The following is a 10,347-nucleotide window of genomic DNA, read 5'->3' as shown; positions in this document are numbered from 1 at the left end:
CGTGGGAGGAGGAAGAAGGGTCCCACCACTTCACAAGTTGAACTGTAATTCGGGCTTGGTAGCCCGTGGTACAACGGAAGACTTTGGACCATCAGCTCCAGTTCTTCTGTAAGATGATAGTATATTATAGAATCATAGAGTGGTTCAGGTTGGAAGGGACCTTAAAGATCACCCAGTTCCAACCCCCTGCCATGGGCAGGGACACCTCCCACCAGACCAGGTTGTTCAAAGCCCCATCCAGCCTGGCCTTGAACACCTCCAGGGATGGGGCAGCCACAGCTTCTCTGGGCAACCTGGGCCAGGGTCTCACCACCCTCACAGCAAAGAATTTCTTCCTCAGATCTCATCTCAATCTCCCCTCTTTCAGTGTCAAACCCTTCCCCCTTGTCCTATGGCTCCCCTCCCTGATCACGAGTCCCTCCCCATCTCTCCTGGAGCCCCTTTAGGGACTGGAAATTGCTTTGCCACTTCTCCTTGTCTGATACGTGGGTCATTTTTTATCGTGTTTAGATGCAAGTCCCGGGGCTGTTAGCTGTTCTAGAGCAGACTTCCTATTTTAACTCATAGTGTCACTCAGATATCCAGGTCAGAGGACCCCGAGTTGAAGTATGGAACATCCAAAGCGCTGTGGCACAGCATCTTTTTCTCATCACAGCATGTCTTGAGGAGAAAAATCTGCTTTTGAAGTGATGGGTGATTTTTGACAGCCTTGCCCGTGCAGCTGAATCACCTGGCCGTGCAGAACCCAGCGCCTTACCATTTTTCTTTAAAGCAGGAACTGCAAAGCTCAGGAGATAACATGTATTTGTAGGTCACGGATCCTTAAGCCGGTGTCCTTGTAGCTCCATCAGCTGAATGTGATCCGCTATTCAAAAAGAAACAGAAAGTTCAAAACAACTAGTTCGAGGTTCCCAAAAAGACCGAGGCAGATTCAGAAACAGAACTTTGCCTTTCAAATTAACGTTTTAACAATGCTATGCAGCAATTCGGTTTGGTTCCAGATCTCAGTCCGCCCTTGGAAGCGTGAGCAGGCCAATGCTGGGGTGACCAACCCGTTCTGCTCCAAAGTCCAAAAGGTAGTTCCTCACTGGAAGAGAACGACTTCGCTTTTTATGAAAATTACCACGAACAAAGATAAGTAACTAATAAAACTGGGAAAGGACAAAACAAACCGGCATAACCGCTCACAAGCCAGCTCTGTCTGGAAGATCTTTGTTTCTAAAAATTACGCCTTGTGGTTAGTCGCGACCCTTTAAGAACTAGCTGATCCCCGGTGAAAGAAACCCAAGCTGCTCCCAGCAGGAAGGGCAGGCCGGCAGCACCCCTGCCAAGAGGGGTTAATTTCTAACGCTGCCTTTTTCCCAGACCTCATGAGCCCAGACCTTTGAAACGTCCAGTGTTTGCTACTGAAATATTGCAGAACTAAGGGATTACGGCCAGTCTAGGCCACGCGCTCGCCTACAAACGCTACTGCTGAAAAGCGTTTTCCCGAATCATTTGAAAAAAATGTTTTAATAGCACCAGCAAGAACAACAGGAGAGAACCACCACGGCACGGGCACTATACTACAAATAAAACCAAGAGGCCACTGGAGAGCGAGCACAGCCAAGAAAGACCAAGCTGCGTTCAAGATACAGCCTTTGGCTTCTGTGTTGGTGAGATACTGCTTATTTTCCTTGTGAGGAAACATTCATAGAATCATAGAATGGTTTGGGTTGGAAGGGACCTTAAAGATCATCAAGTTCCAACCCCCTGCCCTGAGCAGGGACACCTCCCACCAGACCAGGTTGCTCAAAGCCCCATCCAGCCTGGACTTGAACCCCTCCAGGGATGGGGCAGCCACAGCTTCTCTGGGCAACCTGTGCCAGGGTCTCACCACCCTCACAGCAAAGAATTTCTTCCTCAGATCTCATCTAAATCTCCCCTCTTTCAGTTTAAAACCCTTCCCCCTCATCCTATGGCTCCCCTCCCTGATCAAGAGTCCCTCCCCATCTCTCCTGGAGCCCCTTTAGGGACTGGAAGGGGCTCTAAGGTCTCCCCGGAGCCTTCTCTTCTCCAGGCTGAACACCCCCAACTCTCTCAGCCTGTCCTCACAGCAGAGGTGCTCCAGCCCTCTGGGCATCTTCGTGGCCTCCTCTGGACCTCTTCCAACAAGTCCATGTCCTTCCTGTGCTGAGGACTTCAGAGCTGGACACAGTGCTCCAGGTGGGGTCTCACCAGAGCGGAGCAGAGGGGCAGAATCCCCCCTTCGCCCTGCTGGCCACGCTTCTTCTGATGCAGCCCAGGATGCGGTTGGCTTTCTGGGCTGCCAGTGCGTGTTGGCAACTCATTTTGAGCTTCTCATCCACCAACACCCCCAAGACCTCCTCAGGGCTGCTCTCAATCCATTCTCTGCCCAACCTCTTTTTGTGCCTGGGATTGCGGTGACCCAGGTGCAGGACCTTGCACCTTGGCTTGGTTGAACTTCATGAGGTTTGCACGGGCCCACCTCTCCAGCCTGTCCAGGTCCCTCTGGATGGCATCCCTTCCCTCCAGCGTGTGGACTGCGCCACACAGCTTGCTGTCGTTCGCAAACTTGCTGAGGGTGCACTCTATCCCACTGTCCATGTCACCAACAAAGATGTTAAACAGCACTAGTCCCAGTACTGACCCCTGAGGAACACCACTCGTCACTGGCTTCCACTTAGACATTGAGCCGTTGACCATAACCCTTTGAGTGCGGCCATCCAGCCAGTTCCTTATCCACCGAGCGGTCCATCCATCGAATCCATGTCTCTCCAGTTTAGAGACCAGGATGTCATGTGGGACAGCGTCAAATCACTGTATTTACTACTGTGTCACTGATCAGTGTTCAATCTAAAATGAGTATCTCAATATCCCGCCCTTCGAGGAAGACATTTCTGCAACCCAACCAACACGTAAGCACGCTCAGCCAAGCCAGTGAAGATGATGCAAAATGCACATCAGAAAAAATGTGGCTGAAGATAAAAAACCAAATCAGATCTTAGAAGCGAATGAGCTGTTAGGAGCTACTTCCCAATAAACTTAAAATAACGCATAAACCCAAAGTTGGAGCGTTCAGGTGCACTAGAAGAGGTACATAAAAGCCAGCACAGATGATGAGAGGCACAGAACAGTCTCTGCACAAGAAAATACTAAGCAGACTGAGAACCCCGAGGCTTGAAACAGAGAGGTCTATAAAATCATGCGTAGTATGGGAGAGGCGAAGAGGGAATGATTATTCTTCTTGAGACTCGCACAAGGAAATCATCAGGTTTAAAGCCCAAGCCAAAGGAAATACTTTTTCCAAACAAGGCATAGTTAAATTGTGTAACTTATTGAGTGTTGCGGATGCCAAGTATTTAAATGGGTTCAAGAGGGATTATACAAATGCGTGTAGAATACTGCCATTGGTGGCTATAAAAAAATAAAATAAAATAAAGAGACAAAAGTTTTGATGCAACCAGATGTTTCACAAGTCCCTACGCTGATGATTGCCAGAAACTGGGTGGGTGAAACAAGATGACACTTCTCGCAGTCTCAACATCCCTTCCCTACAGAGCCATGAAGGCAAAGAGGCTGGAGCACGTGGGTCTTCTGGGTTGGTCCAGGACAGCAGCTCTTTGAAAGGAGACGAGAAGTCTGCCGGGCTCTCCTGTAAGAGGAACCTCTGGGGTTAACCATAGTTTCTGCAGCTCAGTTCTCACCACTGGGCTGACTCCAGGGGCAGAGAAGGGGAAGAGGGGAGGGTGGGAGAGCAGGGGCAGGGCCAAGAGAACCACGGCACCCTTCATGCCGCATCTAGAAATGACACCAACATTTCCCTCACCACCTAAAAAAAATTTTCCTCTAGAAAGCTTCTGAGCGTTTTCTTGACAGCACAGACAGTTTACAGTGTCTGAAAGGGTTTATTTTTTATTTTTTTTTTTTTTTATGGCATGCTATGAACAATATTTAAATACCAGTGCCAAGAATCAGAATGATTTACATCATTCTCTCCAGGGTGGGGCATACTCCATCCTCTGTTCAGTTAGAGGCTCCTAATGTCCCCCCACGCTGCCGAGCTGCCTTTGTTGCTATAAACTAAGAAGTTTTCCATTTCAAATCTTCCAAGTTCTGGAAGCAGGGCAGGCTCGGTGGTGGGGAAACGGGGGTATGTTTCCCTCAAGTCCTGAGGGAATCGACTGCTTCCGGCACAACCACAGGCTCTGGCTCCCGCTGTGTCATAGAATGGTTCGGGTTGGAAAGGACCTTTAAAGATCATCCAGTTCCAACCCCCCTGCCATGGGCAGGGACACCTCCCACCAGACCAGGTTGCTCAACGCCCTGTCCAACCTGGTCTTGAGCCAGAGTAAGAGAGTGCTTGACGTTGTACCTTCTTGGTGTAAGCATCATAAGCCCCGCGACGTGTTTTCAGCTGCATTTCCATCGGTGTGGAGCCTCACTAATGGACTTTTCTGCACCACGTCCCTCTCGGAGGTCAGCGTCACCATACCCAGCTGGAGATCAGGCCAGTCAAGATGCTCGACCTGTCGCCAGCAATTGAACGGAATTACAAATCAAAGCACATTCACAGCTCGTAACGTGATTCAGCTGGTTTGCCATCTCTTACCAGGACTATCCAAATCCAGATGTTCAGGAAAATTTTGCCCAGACTCCACCAAAGTCCCAAGACATTCCTGAAGGAGAGCCATATTTCTTATTATTCTTCCAGAGCTGGATTACCCTGCACTGCAATGCTTTCCGGCAGCAAAAGCCATCCCACCGGGGCCCAGAACAGCTAAAGCCAGTGCACAATGGGTTTTTTTTCTGGCCAGACCGGGGTAAAATTACCCCAAAGTCAGCGACAAAAATTAGTATATCACATGTCGTTTACCAGTGTCCCCCCAAAAGTCTTCCCTCTATATGAAAGGGGACACATGCGAAAGGAACAGGACATTTCCTTATTATTGAAGGCAAAAAAATCTGTAAGCTGCAAGTTTTAATTTATATTCTCTGAGAGGCTGCTTTAACTGCTGCAGGCAAAGCTTTCACGTGGCTCCAGCAGCATCTAAAGGGAGATGTCCACAAGCAACGCTCCCACAAAATAAGGGTCTCCTATTGGCAGATAAAAGCTGAAATTCCTCTTAAGCGCAGGAAACAATTTTATAAGCTCCTCTAACTTTGCTCTGAAAGCATCAAAAATTAGCGGAAATAAAGCAAGCAGGTTTTCTGTACTTCCCCCCCCCGACCCCACCTTCCCCTCCTCAAGGATTAAGCAAAGAAATCAGCATCTGTCCCGGCGCTGCCTACTCGCCTACAGCCGGGAGATGTCATCTGAGGCTTACTCTGCATTCTCAACGTCGGTTTTAATCTAAGATACTGGACTTTTGGGTTAAGGCAGAGCTCTAACACCGGAGATCTACATCCTTGCTCTCTCAACCAGATGCCAGGAAGTAACTTCTGGCCAAATAAGGACATCTCCCAAGGCCCGCAGAATATAACCCACATTTTATTACTGTGTCACCACCGAGACCCAACGCTACAAGGAATTGTGTCTAGTTTAATTCAACGCTCTGTTTTCTGAGTTACAGCAGAGACGCTACTTAAAAGGCAAGAAGTGATTTTTGCTGAAAGCAGAGCAAAAAGATGGGCTTCTGGATAAGATTTTTTTTTTTTTTTGCTGGCTACCAGACACCCAAAAGGCAAACGCAGCTGACAAAGGCGGCGGTGGCCTCTAGTGGCTGTTTTTTCCCACATCCCAAAGCCATCACAGGATTTGGCTCATACGACTGCATCTGCTCTGCTTCCCATCAGCGTTTGCTAGATTGTTCTGAAAGCAGCAAGAGGGCAAGGTGAAGACCAGGCTGGATGGGGCTTTGAGCAACCTGGTCTGGTGGGAGGTGTCCCTGCCCAGGGCAGGGGGTTGGAACTGGATGATCTTTAAGGTCCCTTCCAACCTGAACCATTCTGTGATTGCAAGAGGTGCAGCAGGGGAAAGGTAAGGCAGGAGCTGTTACCATCATCCTAGATACCATCTACATACCAGCATCTGCCTGTCCTCACCAGCGACGGTTGTCAGTCACCTGACAGGTATTACCCACTGGTAAAGTAGCTCTGGTTCTTAGAATTCTGTGTTCCATTGATTTTTTGGCACAATTTCATTTTAAGCTATAGTTTAAACTGGCTTGTCTAACAACAAAGCCAAGAACCAGATGTGTCTTCATGGCAGCCTAATCTTTCTTTCCATTCATTTGAGGATTTACATGTTACAAATGCAGGTTTTAAATCTGATTAAGTAGCTCAACGGTTCTTCATAGAATGGTTTGGGTTGGAAGGGACCTTAAAGATCATCCAGTTCCAACCCCCTGCCCTGGGCAGGGACACCTCCCACCAGACCAGGTTGCTCAAAGCCCCATCCAGCCTGGCCTTGAACCCCTCCAGGGATGGGGCAGCCACAGCTTCTCTGGGCAACCTGTTCCAGGGTCTCACCACCCTCACAGCAAAGAATTTCTTCTTTGTGTCTAATCTCAATCTCCCCTCTTTCAGTTTAAAACCCTCCCCCTCATCCTATGGCTCCCCTCCCTGATCAAGAGTCCCTCCCCATCTCTCCTGGAGCCCCTTTAGGGACTGGAAGGGGCTCTAAGGTCTCCCTGGAGCCTTCTCTTCTCCAGGCTGAACATCCCCAACTCTCTCAGCCTGTCCTCACAGCAGAGGGGCTCCAGCCCTTGGATCATCACTTGAACCGGTGAACACAGAGCGAGGGAATCTTCTTGGTCTGAAGAGCCGTGCCTTATAGCTCCAGCTGGAGCTTGCACAGAATTATCAGGAATTCTGAGCTTCTCACTGTCTCAACTTGAGAAACTGCCTCGGTCCTCCCTCTCAGGATGATCTTTAAGGTCCCTTCCAACCCAAACCATTCTATGATTCTATGAACACCCCCAGCCAGAACACCGCATGTGTCTTATACCACCATCCATCTCCCTGCTACTGGTGCTGCCGGACCACGAGCAAGGCCAAGCGATATGCGCAAACCTCTGGTTTTGGAACAGACTATTCAAGCACAGTTTTAATTCGACAGTCTTTATTATGATCTCCAGGAAAACAGTAACAAGGTGATTGCTTATTACAGCTTCCCCAAACTGGGGCTCCAGGCCTGGCTGTCCTGGGTACACACACACACACGCACACACAAAAAAAGACAACCCTTGCCACAAAAAACTTACAATCTAAATAAACAAAACAAAGATAATGATTAATCGAGAAACAAAGAGGAGGAATCACCTGCGGTGAGAACAGAGGATAGTCTTGGCTTGGCTTCTAGTCTGGAGATCAAGAGTGGAAATTCCTACCCCATTACAGTGTTCTTATCGCCACGCACTGAGTTTGTTGATTACAAGGCAAGATACTTTCTCCAACATTGACATGAGTCACCAACCTCAAGTTCTAGACCATACTTTGTAAAGTTGCATACAGCAGAACTACAGTCTGGAGATTCAGAGACTGAAGTGCTCCGTCTCCTAAACGTGCAAAGCAGTAACAGCGAGGTGCGATATGGAAAACGAGACCATCCAGGAATACCAGTTTCTGCTAAACCAGTCAAGACTCACTCATACATTTTCTCACTTCAATATATCCAATTGCCTAACGCTTGTGTTGGGAATGAAGAAGTGTCAACTCTGCTGTGCTGCATGACAACGCCTGACCTTTCACCTGAACCACAATAAATAAGGAGAAAGAACGAATACTGAAGAGCCATCAAATGATAAAGCTACACTTCAGCTGCTCCGATTCCACAAAAACAGTTTCAAACACAACAAGAAGAAAAAGGAGTTGTCATTTCTGGCACTCGCATCACAGGTTTGCCATCTTTGAGCTGGATAAAAGTAAAGTGTTCGTGGAAACCTAAAATAACAGTGACAGGACACACAGAAAGAGATCAAGTGTATTGGATTCCAAACTAGGTAGCATGTTTTATTTTATTTTTTTTTTAAACCTGAAATAAAAAGTTGTTGCCTTTCATCTTGGCAACATCAAAAGAACTTCTGTAAAAGGTAGAGAGAAGCCTGCGGCAACCCCTCACCCGTCGCTCGCAGAAGAGGAACTGACGGCTGGAGATGCCAACAGCAGCTCCGTTCCACCAACAGGAAGGCACTTGCTGTCGGGATCTGAGCTGTATCCAAACACCACTGCATATCGCAACACACGTCGCAGAATCATAGAATTGCCCAGGTTGGAAGGGACCTTTCAGATCATCGAGGCCAACCACCAACCTAACTCTGATAGAAATCATCACTAAACCATGTCTCTAAGCACTATGTCAACCTGTCTTTTAAATACCTCCAGGGATGGTGCCTCCACCACTTCCCTGGGCAGCCTGTTCCAATGTGCAATAATCCTTTCTGTGTAAAAATTGTTCCTAATATCCAATCTGAACCTCTCCTGGCGCAACTTGAGGCCGTTTCCTTTTGTCCTATAGCCTGTGACTTGGGAGAAGAGACTGACCCCCACCTCTCACACATAGATTCACTTATTTCTTGCACATCTGATCCAGAAACCCTCCGGCACCACTTCTATTTTAGTTCTGAAGAGCACACCAAATTCCTCAGTGTGTACAGAACTAGGCTTAGCAGAGCCTAACTGAGCAGTTCAGGGAGCCATGAGAAGAGGGGACACCCGCCAGGCATCCACAAGCACCTACGGTATAAAAACATCCCAAGTGTGGGCTAATCCAGTGTTCTAAAGAGAATCCGCAACTTGCAATATGAGAAATTCAAGCAGGATGAACAGATCATAGAATGGTTTGGGTTGGAAGGGACCTCTGGAGATCATCCAGTCCAACCCCCTGCCAGAGCAGGTCCACCCAGAGCAGGTCCCACAGGAACGTGTCCAGGTGGGTTTGAACGTCTCCAGAGAAGGAGACTCCACCACCTCTCTGGGCAACCTCTTCCAGGGCTCTGCCACCCTCAAAGTGAAGAAGTTCCTCCTCATGTTTAGGTGGAACTTCTTATGTACAAGTTTGTTCCCGTCACCTCTTGTCCTGTCACCGGGCACCACTGAAAAAGGCTGGTCCCATCCTCCTGACACCCACCCTTTAAGTATTTATAGGCCTTGATCAGATCCCCCCTCAGTCTTCTCTTCTCCAGACGAAAATGACCCAAGTCCCTCAACCTTTCCTCGTCAGAGAGATGTTCTCATCCCCTCATCTTCTTTGTAGCCCTATCTCTAGATGGAGGCTCTCCTTGGCCTGCGGACGTTACAAATGTCAGGACTGTCCCTACTCTGTGCTCACGTCCCTTCAATACTGACATTTTCCCCAGGGAACAAAAAGGACGGCAATGACCAACACGGCACAGGAAGCCTATTGAAGCTACCAGTGCCCATCTGCTACAACACGGGCCCCAAGGGTTGAGTCACCAACGGAACCCAACCCAGGTACGACGTAGGAATCAGCTGGTGAAACTTCTTGAAAACAGGAAACAAAAGGAGAGAAACCAAACAACTCTCCCCCTCCTACCCCACACCTAGACAGGGACACAGTGCAATTCTTGCAAAGCTGTCTGGGAGACCTACTTCAGTACATGATGGGTTCATGGGAAGGGGAAAAAAAAAACAAAAAAAAAAACCAAACCCCACACCAAAAAAAAAAAAAGCTGTAGTTTCCTAGCTGTTAAAAAAGTAATCTTGGTTTTTTTGATCCAAGAGAAACTACGTTTTCAAAATTCCTATTTCTAAACCACCGGTATCACCTCGCACTGCTTGAAAACCCTGAAACTATGACAGATAAAACATCTCACAGAACAGCATCTCAAGTATTGCCATTTCCCCCACGGTATCTGACAAAAGTCCCTGATCCTGTCAACAGCCTGTCACGTAGGAGCTAGACAGACCATCTCCCTCCTGGGCCCGAGGACTGGAAGCCCTTCAACGAGATCTCCCACCTCATACTGGAACCGAGCATAAATTTTCAACCAAACTCGCAGTTGGAAGGGGCAGCTGCCTTAGAGCTTGAGGCATCTTTTCCCTCCATCTTTTTTTCTTGCTTACACACAAACACTTGAGTTTGTGTTAGTTGCTCCAATTTTGGCATCAACCTACAACCATGAAAATGCTCCCTTCCCTTTAATATCAAGTTTTGCCTCCCCGACAAAAGTCACCTCAGGTACAGTTAGTCCCACACTGCTTATTACAGTTCTGGGTAACATAACTCCATAAACACAACTACAAATTTAAAAAAAAAAGGTATTTAGAAAAATTATCAACAGCTTACCAATAACTACTGATTTTCCAAATGCATTATCCAACATACTTCATTTACTTTCAGCATATTCTAACACCAGCAGAAATGGCCTATGAATTTTCTCTGCG

This window comes from Numenius arquata, chromosome 4 (assembly GCF_964106895.1).
Source record: "Numenius arquata chromosome 4, bNumArq3.hap1.1, whole genome shotgun sequence".
Classification (NCBI taxonomy): Eukaryota; Metazoa; Chordata; class Aves; order Charadriiformes; family Scolopacidae; genus Numenius; species Numenius arquata.
Note: the sequence above shows the minus strand (reverse complement) of the source record.